The 15,118-nt window shown below is 37.2% G+C and overlaps 1 pseudogene; it reads left to right on the top strand.

Annotated features, from left to right (window-relative positions):
- Positions 1 to 951: 951 nt before the first annotated feature.
- LOC116712575 (B-cadherin-like) lies at positions 952 to 13,182 on the top strand (annotated as a pseudogene).
- The last annotated feature ends 1,936 nt before the right edge of the window (positions 13,183 to 15,118 follow it).

The raw sequence follows: 15,118 nt of genomic DNA, 5'->3' as shown, positions 1-15,118 counted from the left end.
ACTGGACTTTCTGGGGCTCCATTCAGTCGCCTCACTTTCTGATTGGCTACACGTCACATTTGACTTTGATATCAGATCAGGACAATCCAACATGTTGAATATTCCAGATTTTAGATCCCAGTGTCCTTCTGAACATTATTATGAGAAGAACCATCCTGATAATCTGTGTGTCCTTCAGATTGTCAGAAGAGGAAAATCAGGTGAAAAATCTGCATTAAAAATCTTGCAGTGTGAACTAAGCACAAACTTCCTGTAGCAACTCCTTTAACCTGAAGGAGGTAAGATTAACCTGAGAGTCAACACCTAAAAATCTCTGCAAGGACAAGAAACACAACTCAGACCAGGGACAACAACAAAGCAAGTGTGGCAACGGTCACTGAACTGGCAACCCCATCGCAGTAGCCATGCCACACAGACCACCAATAATACTCCACAATAACAACCAACCACTCCTCTCACCTTACAGATGACTGCCACCCCAGAGCAGTCCCAATGGACAACATTGTTCCACAAAAAAATGTTCATCCATTTTTTCTGACTTATGGATGAGTGTTTTCTATGTGAATATACGTTCAGTCAATGTAGAGCCCTGGAAATATGTTGAGAACGTGATAATGTTAAATTAGACTACTTTATTATTTTTTTATTTCATAGATTTCTGTTATGATAATATCCCTTTAAGAAAGACACAATGCATGATGGGAAAAAAAGTTCATGACCTGTGAAGATACGAGAAGACAGAAAACTACACACGCTGTATGCTGAACCGTGGATTTTGTTTTAATAAAGTTGCACAAAAGCGAAGACCTTTGAGTTTTTTTAGTTCTTTTTAAGGGTGCAACATCAACTAAAATGTGGGTGTGTGTGTGAGTGGGAGACAGAGAGAAAGAGAAAGAGGAGGCGGATCTTTGTTGGACAAATTGTCAGTTAAAGGAAATGAGACTAAATGGAGAGCAGCTCACTGAAGTTAGACAGGCTCACTGTCTACAGTGAATCACATGGATGCCACAGACCGTTATCTTCTGTAAATCTGCGAGCTTGTCTGAAGGGAAAAGTGAGCGAAACTTCTGGTCTCTCCTTCCTCAGGTGTGGCGCTTCATGACCATATGAGGAAGTCGGATCGGGACTCACCTGTGAGCTGACGTCACACTGAGCGTACCTGGATCAGCTCGCGGAACTGATCGCATTCAGACGCTGAAACTACTTACAGAGTACAGAAGGGGAGACGCTTCGCACCGGAATACAAAGAAAGTTGGTTTTTTCTTCGAGAAGGATTTTCTAAGAGGCTTCAAACACAAATGGGGACCGCCTGGTTTGCGGTTTTGGGAGTTTTATTCGTCATTTTCCAGGTAGGAGTTTCTTCCCGCTGTTTTGACTTTTATTTAAAATATTGTTTCGACATGTTTTGCTATTGGTTATATCTGTTACTTTGAGATATCTGAAATATTTGTGGACGTAGTTTAGCCATATCTGAACACTTTCCCAGGATATATAACCTACCTGTTGAAAAAACTTTGTGTGAAAATGCAACTCATCCTTTATTCAAGTCATTTTGAACTTTTCGGAATAGTGTGTAAATAGAATAGAGTGTAATGATAAGGTGTTGGATTGCAGGCATGGGTAAGTGTTACTAAAATTACAATGCTAAGTAGTTTTTAAAAGAAAGATGAAAAAAAAGAAAAACAATCTTTCTTGTGAGGCTGCTTGTCACAAGCTCAATGAAACGATAGATTTAAGATCATCTTCCTGAAGTCCTATTTTTCAAACCCTCTTCTGACATTAAGCTGTGCTGAAGTTACTGTGATCTTTCTACTCCAGGTAAACGGACAAGTTGTCCTTCATGAGGGTCACCAAAAGCTTGAGATGGACTCTGCCACTAAACAGGTAGGGAAGGACGTGGTATGATATGGGTCAGAAAAGATTTTTTATTTTTTTTGTTAAGATTGCAGATTGACATCCTTTTTCAGATTGTCATCTAAATGGCTTTTGGATTTTATCTAAGAAAAAACTTGATTATGATTGATTTATAGAGGCAATAAAATTTAAAGCCACATACAGCTCAGTGGCAACCGCAGGAGCTTTGGCACTGCCATCCCGTTATAATCAACGTTTTTGCGCCGTTCTTGCACCGTCCACTAGACGGCACATTTAGCAGCTCTTCCTAATTCCAAATCTTCAGTCTAGTTCAGTGCGAGCCCATCAGCATGTTTTGATAGTTTGGCTGAAAACTGACCTGGTGAATGTGATGAGTGGAGGTCTGTACAGAGATGTAGAAAGTCTGCTGAAGCTGTGACCTTGTAAGTGGAAGCTGTTGCATTCATGAAGTGCATTGATTTTAGTCTTTGGGTTCCACCAGGTCCATTTGCCAGTTTCAGGACCTGACCAGAACCCCTTAGTGTAAATTACTTTGAAATAATGAGATTTGGTTATATATAAAAACAGGCTTTAATGCTGAAAAATGATCAAATGTTACAAGCCGTACATGTCATACAAATGGAACAGATGCAGAGTTACATTCACCGTCCAGCGCTGGGGCCACACTGAGTTCACCTTATGGATGAAACCAAGTGAGGCAAAGACTGTAGCGTGAATTTATCTTTTTATTCTTTTCTGCAATCTGTACCCTCCCTTAAGGGTAGTCTAATCAGTTTCAGTCTTTTTACACATGACTGGTGGCAGTCACACATGAACATGGTTATGTAAGCTGCAGTGTGTGTGTGTAAGCAGATAGAGGATAAAAGAGAGCAAAACACTGAATCCATAACAGCACCTTGATGTTTCATGGTGAATAGTCAGGTCTTGAGGGTTGCCCACATGGTTTGACGTTCAAAAGAGATTTTGATAACTTGTGATCTTCAATGCCTCAAGACTCTGTTGAGTGACTCTGGAGTCTATATTTCAAGAGGAATTAGGAATACATGTCTATAAAAGACAAAATGGTGGCTTTGATCCGAAATGGAAGACTTCCTGTTGGGTTTTGACCACGACTCCAAGAGATGTTTTTTTCACCTTAACTTTTATTTGGCCATTCATTATGAACAAACTGGCCACGTTTAAAACTGATTGATTGAAATTTCTAGGAGGAGTTTGATCAAATGTGGAGTCTGTTAACGGTGAAAATGGGATCAAAGTCACAATCCAAAATGGATTGAAGTGGACCAAATTTTCTACCTCCACAATAAAGGTTAATGAGCAGGGTGTTTTGAAAGTTGCAGAGTGGTGGTGTTGAGCCGTTTGTTATGATTTTTGTGACAATGTTAAAATGCATAAATTTTATGCAGGCCTAATGCATCCACCAAGTTTGGCAAGTTTTTAGATATGTTTAGGCCTCCAAAGAGCCAATTTGTTTAAACCAGGGGTGGGTAATCCTGGTCCTAGAGGACCAGTGTCCTGCAACTCTTGGATGTCTCCCTGGTCCAACACACTTGAATCCAATATCTGAATCACCTCCCAAGTGCAGTGAAGTTCTCCAGAGTCCTGCTAATAACCTCATTATTTGAAAATATTTGTTTCCTTAGGATGCTCCACAGGTTCCCATTCTGTATTTCCCAAAATCTAATCCAGGACTGAAGAGGAGGAAGAGAGGCTGTTTGCTTGTCCCTCCTCTTAGTGTTGCTGAGAATCACAGAGGACCTTATCCTCTGTTTCTTGCTCCGGTAAGAGAAATTAAAATGAATGGATAATTCAGTGTAATTTTATTTGCTCTTTCAATTATACCTTGTATTTTAAGATGTATTCCTCCTCTATTTTTTGTGCTTTGTTTAATTGTATCTGAATATAACCTTGGTCTGTGTTGTCCAGTTTCGCTCTGATATCGATAAAGTGAAGAAGATCCAGTACAAAATCACTGGTCCTGGAGCTGATGAGTTTCCTATTGGTCTTTTCACCATGGATAGAAACAATGGTCATCTGTATGTCACACAGGAACTGGACAGAGAGAAGCAGGACAAGTACATGGTCAGTGTTTTCTCTTGGACCTTTAGCTTGATGCTTTTCTATTCACTGTTAAAGATGAAACATTGAAGAAAGCTGAGATAAAAAAATTCTGAAACAATTATCAAGTTTACAAAAAATACTCGAGTAAAACTGGTCATCTCTGATTAAATATACTGAGTATAATTTATGAAATGAGAAAATAAAAAATACCTTTTCTTGCAACATAAAATCAGAGATCATATTATTCTAATATGTTGAAATTGTCATTTTTACAGCTTTATGCCCATGCTGAGGCAGCTGGAGGTGATACAGATGCAGAGCAACCTATGGAAATTATAATCAATGTAATTGACCAGAATGACAACAAACCTGTTTTCAATCAGTCTACCTATAAGGGAGAAGTTCCAGAGGCTTCGACAAAAGGTAAATTCCCAGGATTCAGACAATGAACATGCAAAAGAAAATGTTTTACTTTTTACAAGTTGTAAGTATGCTTGAAACTTTTGGCAGGACCCTTTGAACAATTTTAACAAAAAATTGGTGCATATAAAGGGGCCTATTAAGCAAAAATTAGTTTTTGTATTTCCATTTGGTACTGTTTCTAAAAACAGTCCAAACCATCACAGAGCTGTTCAGTAAGGAGGAACAATTCTGAATCATGAACAGAACCAGGAACACATTAAGTTTTGAAGTGGAATGGCAAACTAAGCTAATGGCAGCGCGTCACTTTGAAGAACAAACGGCAATAAAGAGGAAACGGTTCAGTTGTGGTCAGCTTTCTGGTGGACCTGCAGTTTTGTGCCGACTGTGTGAAACATCGGAAATACATCATTTTAGCTTGTGATGTAAATTTTACTTTTCCGTTTGGATTTAAAAAATTATAATAAAGTTCAGGCATAGCTTTTTGTTTAAATCTTTTGACTGCATTACCTCAATCCAAAGGTTGCACATAAAAAAAAAACGGATCAGAATGTAACTATATACTTACATACTTCCTCCCACTGATCTCAAGTCGACGTGGTGGCTCTGTGGAAGGTTAACATCAAGGCCAGGTTGAGATTGGAGTTTTGTTTCCACAGAGCCACCGGGGATTTGAAGGGTTTTTTAGAACTGTGGGCTTTTAACAATGTGTTGTGCACCATTTCTAATCAGGGAGAACTAAAATATAACCAGTTGTTATTGTAACTATTTATTGTGTTTTTTTTAGTATCCTTGACCTGATTATGTAATGTATTGTTAAAAATAATAAATAAATAAAAAATCCTCCCACAGTGCAAAAACTGTGGGACCTGAATGATGAGAAAGTACATCCTCCTCTTCTGGCCTGTTGACAGCTAGGGATAGGTACCAGCACCCTCCCAGCCCCAATGGGATAAGGGTGTAAGAAAATGGATGGATGGATGGATGGATATGTATACAACATAAGCTTTTAGATCAAATCAGACAGATGTAAATGCGTAAAACTTAACTCTGCCATGAATCATTTCTGAGTGTAGCTCTAGTTTTCCTGTTCAGACAAATATCAGCATAAACTGTATTATAATCAGAAATTGTACAGGGAACTACTTCACATCTTTTCAGCTTAAATCATTCTTGAACATAAGGATGTAATCTAACCTAAAATATGTTGTGTGGGAACGAGAAGTAGGAATATTCTCTCCAAACATCAACTAATCCTAAATCACCCATAAGGTGTACCATCTCCTTTTCCATTAGAAGAATCCAGTCTAGTGGTTAATAGGACATTGACGTCACTACCACATAGAAAAGTTTCCTGACTCCTTGTTGTTATTTGTATATAAGTTTATACAGGTTTATGCAATTGCTGTCAGGTGAAATACACATATTCAGGAGGGCAGTCATGGTATCATCAATCTTATCATTATATATCAACCTTCCTTTTCTTTGTATTCTGATATGTGTTCATAGTTGAGTTCTAAATAGCTAAATCCTCCCCCTTTTCCCCTCCTTCGCCTCCCAGATCTACGGGAAGCATAAAAAACATGTTGAAAACCCATCCTGTTCAATTTTACATGCTCAATATCAGCTGGTTGTGTTTCCTGCAATAAAGCAATTTGGGCTTTGTCTCTTTTAAATTTAGATAATACTTTTTACTGGACTATGTAAGCCATTTATGTTGTTTGACATCTATTTTTTTTTATCAACCTGCTACTCATATAAATTATATTCCTTAGTTATAACATACAGTTTAATGGGTTTCCTGCTCACCATTGTAAACAGAACATATAAAAAAGTCAACATCAAGAACAAATTGTTTTAAAGTGGTGAGTTTCTTAGTTCAGCTTACCTTCACTGTTAAATCTAAATAGCTGCTGCTCTCACTGTTGTTTGTTGTTTCCTCTTGATTAGGTTTTGAGGTGATTCAGGTTGTGGCCACAGATGCTGATGAGCCAAATACTGACAACTCTGATATCAGGTACCGTATAATGAGTCAGAAGCCAGAGGAGCCCAGTCCCAACATGTTTACCATCAATCCAGCAACTGGAGTCATCAGAGTCAACGAAGCTGGACTGGACCGAGAGGTGAGAATTCTGACAGTTTTGGCTCATCTGACTAAAATCAGAATTAGGATTATGCATTTTTCTTATGAAACACACAGATTTGGGAAGATGATGTAGAGTTTCAAAAGCAGAAGTTATTGTTAAATTTCTTATGTGCCGTTTCAGTCAAGTCTCTTTGACTGATGTTTGAAACTTAAAATTAAGATTAATTTCTCATCGTTCTAATTATACAGTTTTGATTAATTGATTAAAATAAAGCTGCAGTGAGAGCTGCTGTGCTCTCCTCCTACCTCAGAAACATTTGCAGGCTGTTGATCTAACAGCAGTAGAGCAGAGAGGAAACCCGCTCTGTTCCTTTTGCACCTTGCAATGGAATCACTCAAACGCAAAGCTGCCAGTAATCCTGCTCTGAATTACAGTAACAAATAAAAATAAATACATATGCCATTGACCTTTAAACATATGCATGCTTGAGTAATACAGAGAAAAAATAGTAAGTAAATTGGCAAAATGCTTGAGTAAAATAGTGATTTCTATTGGTTTAACTAAATCCTGCTCTATCTGGACCATTTCACAATTCAATCTGGTCTGGCATTTAAGAACAGATCATTCAATAATTCCCAAGAATAAAACCTCCAAGAAACAAAGAGTTTCAGTATTATTCTTAAATATTATAACTTATAATTAACTGAAGTTGACATGAAAAGAACACAAGGCAATTGTACTGTCCATCATTTCCCCTCCTCTCCTGCAGTGTCCTGTATCAGATTCTATGTTCTCTGCTTGAAGCTACAAACACACATACCTAATTATGAATTAGCATGATTTCATTAAATCTTTTTTTTATATGTTTCTCAGAATGAGCTGTTTGTTGGAACCTAAATACTTAGTAAACTAAGTTTTTCTTAGAGGCATCTAAGCTCTGCCTTGATAACTGAGGACTGAAATAGTGTTGAATATTTTAGAAAGATGATTTTCTACAGTTCAGTGACGATGAACTAAAAGTGTCTTTGTTTAATTAAAGTCAACATTTCATTCTATAGAAAGTCCCAAAGTATGAACTGGAAGTAATGGTAGCTGACAACAAAGGAGAAAGTTTGACTGGATTTACCAAAGTGATTATCAGAGTGACGGACAGCAACGATCACGCTCCAGTCTTTACAGAGTCCAGAGTAAGTACAACACATGACTTTTTAAAATTTTTAATCCTGTTGTATAAAACTTGTTTAAACAGGTTTTGTTTGAACGTCTCCATTTATAAATTAGTTGCACTTAAAACTTTATTTTTTTTAAATAAAGAAAACCACCTTACAGATATAATGTTTTCCATATTTTAAAGATATTCTCTATGTTTTGTCTAAAAACGTCTTGTGTTTGACTGAGAAAAACCCCAAATTTTCAATATTGAAAAAAACCCCCAGCAAAATTGAATCTTTTTGATGTGGATATTCCAGCCTTGACCGCGTCAAAAATTAATAACAGTATTGATGTTTACGCATTATTTTTGGAGTAATGAGAGTTAAAACTGACACTCTGTACATTCATGACCTAAAACAGTACATCTTACAAAGGTGCAATAAAAACTCAGTATTTATTTTTTTCCACTTTTCATGCATTAAATCTGTTCAATAACTAAAGATCTATCCAGTGATAGAGATATGAGGATTTTCTCATTTTTAAAATATTTTCTATGGTTTGACTTAGGGCCCTTGTAAAAGAATATTTAATTAATCGAGTTCTCTTTAGAATATTTTTACAATTATCCAAGGAATCAGATCTCTTTCTCTCTGCACCATTCCTACTGTTCGGTTCAAAATCCTGATGCCAGAAAAACTGTCATAGTCCAACCATCACACCACAAAGTTCAACCGTCCTTATTTGTCCCCCAAACCCTGACAAAACGCCACACAATTCGACACCATGCTGCTGTCACTTCACAACGACTGTAAGATAGAAGTAAGATCGCTGCCCACGACCAATAGTCATCTGGGTGGAACAAGGTGCGCTACATAATAAAACATAATTTGACGTAGCTTTGAGACAGATAAGTTTTTCTCGAGGAATCTTAATAATCAATATACTCTAATCATTAGAGGAATAGTTTCAGCCCTAGTTTTATACCTGTTTTGTTATATAAAGCACTTTTATCTGCCTCGTTGCTACTATACAGATAAACTTAACTTTTTGTCCAGAAAAAAATAAAATTATTTTGAAGGGGCAAAAAACAAAATATGCAGTATTTTTAACATGTAGACACCAAACCTGCTCCTTCTCACCCAAATCATTCCATATATTTACTGATGACCTCCCCTGTAGGTCTGAGAAGTGCAGGATTAGCTGCAGGAAGTCTGTAAAGAGAGATGAATGTAGTCAAAGGCCTGCAGATTCTGGCAAGAGAGAAATCCTGGAGTTAAAATATGAGGAGAAAAGTATGACAGAGACTTTTCATATGTGGAAGATCCTGATTTTCCTCTCTTTTTTCTCCATGGAGATTTCCCATCATCCATTGCTTCTTCCTCCTCTCAGCTGCAGAGTCCTCCTTTGCCAGGCTGCAATTCCAGCCCCTCATATGAATTTTGACTTCTGCTTATATTTACATCAGACATCCTCATCATCCTCAGACTTGTAATCTGGTAAAATCATCTCCATGGAGTTCTCTAGTCCTGGTTGTCTCTTAGAGAAATTACCAGCAAACTAACCTAACTGAAGATGCACCTGCATAAACAGGCTGTTCCTCTCATCTAATAGTAAATAATTAACTCAATTAATTAAAAGGGTGGCGCCTGTGGTGATATCAGGGAGGTCATCACACCCAAACAAGTTTTTCTTGTGTTTTGAAGACAGAATCTTGGATTAGTTTGGTTTTCATTGAAAAGTTATTTTAAAATGCTGTGATAACTGTTCACTGAAAATATGTGGTTATAATAGCAGTCAGTGGGACCAAAATGGGACAGAAGGTTTTAAGTGTACACAAAGTGCTTATCTTTTGTTCTGCATACCTTATAATCAAAGGGACAATAAATTTTTAAAAGAAAATTTAAAAAAAGTCTTGGCCAAGTTTCATAGAATTAACTTTTAGTCCAACTGAGATGTTGAGTATCAAACAAAGCAGTAAAGCAGGATTTCCCATTTTGGTCAGCCAAGAATCCCCAAGGGTTAAAGGACAAGTTGTGTAGATAAATGTGTATATATGTATGCAAATGTGTGAAGATAATTTGGAATTTGTTGTGGTGAGCAACCTTAAAAATGTCTTCTGTCTCCTCTCAGTATGAAGCCACAGTTGAAGAGAATAAAGTAGACGCTCTAGTTGTTAAGATGTTGGTGACGGACGGTGATGAGCCTCATACCATGGCCTGGAATGCAAAGTTCAGCATCATTGATGGAGATCCAGGAAATCTGTTTACTGTGGAAACAGGAACAAACAAACAAGAAGGAATCATCACTACTGCTAAGGTAGGAGGAACAGCAGGTTCTGACTGTTGGACCAAATGTAACTATTTCAAAGTATTTTGTTTTTAAGCAAAATTCAGTTACATTTATCAGCTGAAGTTCAGCCTAAACTGTTCATGTTTGAGTTACCATTAAACATTTCTTCCACTAAACCAGGGTCTGGACTTTGAGACAACCAGTAAGCACACTCTACTGGTCACAGTGGAGAATGAGGCTCCTTTTGCTGTCCCCTTGGTCACTTCCACTGCTACAGTGGTGGTGACTGTGGAGGATGTCAATGAACCTCCCATCTTTGATCCTAAAGAGAAGCATGTTTCCAAACGTGAGGATCTTGCTGAGAACAGCACTGTGGTGCGATACATAGCTACTGATCCAGACGTTGGACGCAAACAGAAAGTCATGTAAGGAACCTGAAAATCCTCCATCTTGAAGAGTCACAGCCTGCATATTTTAAATTTATGTTGTAGATAAGTAATCTCTTTTCTTGATCATACTGCTTACAAAGTCCTGCTTTGTGTTATTTATATAAATTTTTGTCCTTGATGTTCAGGTATAAAATACTCGATGACCCAGCTGGCTGGCTTGTCATTGATAAGGGTACTGGTGAGATAAAAGTGAGAAACAAAATGGACAGAGAAGATAATGCTGTCAAAGAGAATAAATACACAGCATTGATTGGTGCATATGATGATGATGGTAGGTGTGAGGATGAACTGTCTTAATGGTTTTGGAGGAAATCTATATGAATCACTGCAAGTTAAAAGGAATTTAATGGTTTGAGCTAAAAGTGTAAAGCTTGCCTTGAAAAGAGTTCTTTAGAATATTATCATCTGGAGCAGTTCTGAATTTCTCAAACTTTTCTTGTAGAGATTTTTGACTCCTTCCTCAGTAGATCATTGAAGGTGTCAACAGGACTATTCATGCTTCTACTTTTTATCTTCCATGTCTCCAGATCAGATCCCAGCTACAGGAACTGGAACTCTGATCATTACACTTGAGGACGTCAACGACAACCCCCCCTCCGTTGACGATCGTTTAGTTAAAGTACGTACCCTCCACCTGAACCAGGACCAGATCATTTACGTTTTGCACCTACCTATTCAGGAGCTTCAGAGTTATAGTTTGACTTAATTTTCAATTGTTAAATAGAAAATTACAAATATACTGTAGCATAATCCCATCAGTGTTTTAAATTCATTTTGTTTCCACAGATGTGTAACAAGAAGCCAGTTTCTCAGCTGCTAAGTGTAACAGATAAAGATGGACCAGGCTTTACTTTTCCATACAGCGTCGTCTTACTGGACTCTGCTAAGACTAACTGGACCGCTAGGATGAACGACAACAGTATGTAAACTAGGAATGACTGATATGAACTAACAATTATATCACCGTATTTTGTTGCTGTTTCTGTAATCATGGTGATGTAAATGATTCCAAAGGCCTGTTGACTTTTCTGTTTATCTGGGAGACAGCTGACCAACCCAAAGTTACTGCTGCAAATAAAACCTGCCTATAATAAAATAGAAATATTGCTTAATATCAACTGAATAAAACAAATCTAAATGTTTGTGGTGGGAATGGAATAAGACTTGATGAAAAGAAACTTGTATTGACAAAACAATTGGCAATGTAGGAATTAGTTTTTTAAGTGTGTTTATTGTATATTTTTCTTTTTCAGAAACTGGTATTGTTCTGACTTTGACACGTGAGCTGGAGAGTGGAACTTACAAAGTGGGCATGAAGGTTTCAGACAACCAGGGCCTGTTTCAGATCAACACAATCGAAGCTGAAGTGTGTGACTGCACTGGAGAAGAAGTGAGGTGCATAGAGAAAGTTATTGCTGGCTCCAGCATGCCAGTCATCCTGGGAATACTCGGTGGCGTCCTCCTGCTACTTAGTGAGTTTAAGAATTTACCACATTTCTAGATCAATATGGGTTCTCTCTAAGAAAGTTGGTCTGAAGAAAAATTGCTAATGGTTTTGATCTGTCCAGTCTTTGCTCTTGAAATGAGAAATCATGTCAACTTTATGCTCTTTCAGTGCTGGTCCTGCTGCTGCTACTGTTGGCAAATAAAAACAAGCCAAAGAAGGGACAACCTTTGCTACAACATCAGAGACGACATCTTTTGTTATGATGAGGAGGGAGGCGGAGAGGAGAACCAGGTAAATGCTGCTTATATAATCAAGATTTATACTCTGGAACATTGTTTACATGTAATATTTTTTACATGGGGCAGATGGCTATAACTGTTCATGAGAACGTATTTAAATCTGTCAGGTTTGACAATCCAGTGACTGTTTTCATGCCTTGTAATCTAAAAGGAAGTTTTATTTTGCATTATTCTCCATTAGGACTACTTTGATCTGGGTGTTCTCCACCGTGGTTTGGACAACCGTCCCCATGTGTTCAGGGATGAAGTGGCTCCAGTTTTTCAGACACGGCCTGTTGTGTATAAACCTCGACCCGCCAACCCAGAAGATATCGGCGGCTTCATTGATGATGCGAGTTCAGAACATCGCTAAAGAACTTACTTCTGTTGGAAAATAAGCCTTTGAGCATTATAACATATTTCACTCTACGACACAGAACCTAAAGGCGGCAGATAACGACCCGACTGCTCCCGCCTACGACTCCCTGCTGGTGTTTGATTTGGAAGGAGGCGGTTCTGAGGCAGAAAAACTCTCGTCTCTGTGCTCCTCGAGCGACGGAGACCAGGACTACGATTCCCTCAGAGAATTTGGCCCTCGCTTCAAGAAACTGGCCGACATGTACGGAGGAGGAGATGATGACATGATGTAAATGTACCAGTACTGAGAAAAATGGCTGCATGCATGCAGTCTGACTGTGACGATGTGTGAAATCGATATCTGTGTGACAATGTGTAATCAGTCCTATTTTTTCCTCTTTCAGCTGTTCTTCATTAGGATCTTCAGGTTAAAGCCTTACATTAGTTTTAGTTCTTCATTTATGATTCTATTCTTTATTAGACATACAAACTTGAAAGCTCAGTTTTACTGGTGTGATTTGTGGAGAATGTAACCAATATAGTAAGCACTTTTCCTCTTGTTTGTTTATTTTTTTTATTAATCTTTCCATCAGTGTTTATTTTTCAGTACATTAGATCCATGCAAAGTTCTACAGCCATTGTGCCATTAGCAAGAGTTGATGAGGTTGTTTTTGTTTTGTTTTTGTACAAAAAAAGATGTCTGCAATATTTGAAGATAACATATGACAAATGCTTTTTAATAAATTCTTAAACTAAATATGTCTTTATTCACTGGTCCTGTGATGGTTTATTTGGTTAGGAGAGTGATTTTGCTCTTTTTAATGCATAATGACTATAATAAATGTAGTACATAATATCTATAGTTGTGCATGCAGTCATTTTCAATAAGTTCTATTTTTGTAAGTCCATTTATTTTAGTAACAAATAAGTGAAACAGATCAATTCCAAAGAGACTGCTTTCAAACCTTTATTTTATTAATGATTTTCTGCTTACAACTGATGCAAAGACGACATTTTAGATTAGAAAATGATACATCAATGAAAAAGTAATGCCAAAATGTTCGCTTAATGAAAACTAATACCTGCTTAAAGTTCCTGATAAAAACTTTATTTATATGGTGCCTTGAAAAATTAACACAAGGTGTTTCAACAAACAGAAAAAAAACTAAACAAGGCAAAATTAAACAGAAAGCAAATAAAACAAATATCTGGTCTATACAGGAAGCCACTGGATCAGCTGATCTCTGAGTCAAAGGAAGGAAATCTTGGATCTGGAGAAGAATGTAAATGGTTTATAGCCTTTTAAATATAGAACTGAAAAATCTTTACTGGCATTAAAGCAATGAACCTTTTGTTATAGAGGCTTAGCATGTTTTTGAATGTTTTGCTGATTCATCATAATGAGCTCCAAGTCTTCATGGTCGAATTGCCTCCTTACCATCACCCTAATCTTTTGCTCACTCCACAGAAACTCTTAAGAGATTCCCTTATAGATTTCCAGATGAGCCTCTCCAAAAATGTTAATATTATGTCCAGGCAGTAGAAACATGATGGTGAATTTTGAAGTTTACCTTAAAACTCCCAAACACCAAAGATGCACATGTTGCACAACATTTTTGTTGTTCAGTGTTTGCTCAGTAGCACCAGCAATGTAGAAAACAAAGTCTATGTATTGGAAAAAATAAAATAAACAAATATAACAAACGTTAAAAGTTTCACCTTTGAAAGGCTTGCAGAAAGCTAACTCCCCAAATAGTGAACAATGGAAAACATCTTCTCTGACCTCTCAAGAGGTCATTACAATGAATGAAATTAAACTAAAACGGTTCATTACAAAATATCCCAACAACCACGAAATGTTCAGCATGTTACTACAGACACATTTAAAACCCATGCAGCAGTTTTCTTTAAATGTACCAAACATGTACAATTTGTTTTCATCCTGTTCTCCATTATTATCAGACAGTTTCTGAAAGTGGTTCCCCTTCAGCCAGATATTCATATTCCGGGTCTTGCGAGTCAGAACCGCCTCCCTTACAGTCAAACACCAGCAGGATGTTTCAGGCCGGAGCAGTCAGGAAGAAAAGAAGGAAAAGTTAGTATAACATGGAACAGCTTATCTATAATAGAATTGATGCACGTTATTTTTGTTTAGGTTTCATAAAGAAAATAATACAGCAATGTGAAAGTAAAATTATATTTTGAAAAACAAAAATATAGATTTCATCTTTAATATATGGCTGTAATAGGTGGCTCACTGCCCAAAAGGCAAAATATATATATAAAAAATAAATAAATAAATTAAAAACAACTTATCTTACCTCTGAGCAACAGCTCATTGCAACTAAGGTAATTAAAGTAAAAAAGATTCATTTTCAAAATCCCAAACATTAAGAGGTGTTTTAATGTGTTACTCCAGACACTTAAAGCCATTTTCTTCAAATGCACAGAGGATGTACAACATGTCTTCATCCTGTTCTCCTTTATTATCAGGCAGTGTCTTAAAGCGGGGCCCCTTTTTTCAGCTATTCGTCAGAACCGCCTCCCTTACAGTCAAACACCAGCAGGATGTTCCAGGCGAAGCAAAAGAAGGAAAAAATTAGTACAAGACAAACTTGGACAAGAGATATTTATCAAAGCATTTAAAGCATTTATGCACTTTATTTAGTTGGCTTTATTAATACAAACAAACAAAAAAACAGC

This window comes from Xiphophorus hellerii, chromosome 22 (assembly GCF_003331165.1).
Source record: "Xiphophorus hellerii strain 12219 chromosome 22, Xiphophorus_hellerii-4.1, whole genome shotgun sequence".
Classification (NCBI taxonomy): Eukaryota; Metazoa; Chordata; class Actinopteri; order Cyprinodontiformes; family Poeciliidae; genus Xiphophorus; species Xiphophorus hellerii.
The sequence above is the reverse complement of the archived record's forward strand: the minus strand, read 5'-3'. Positions and strand labels throughout refer to the sequence as shown.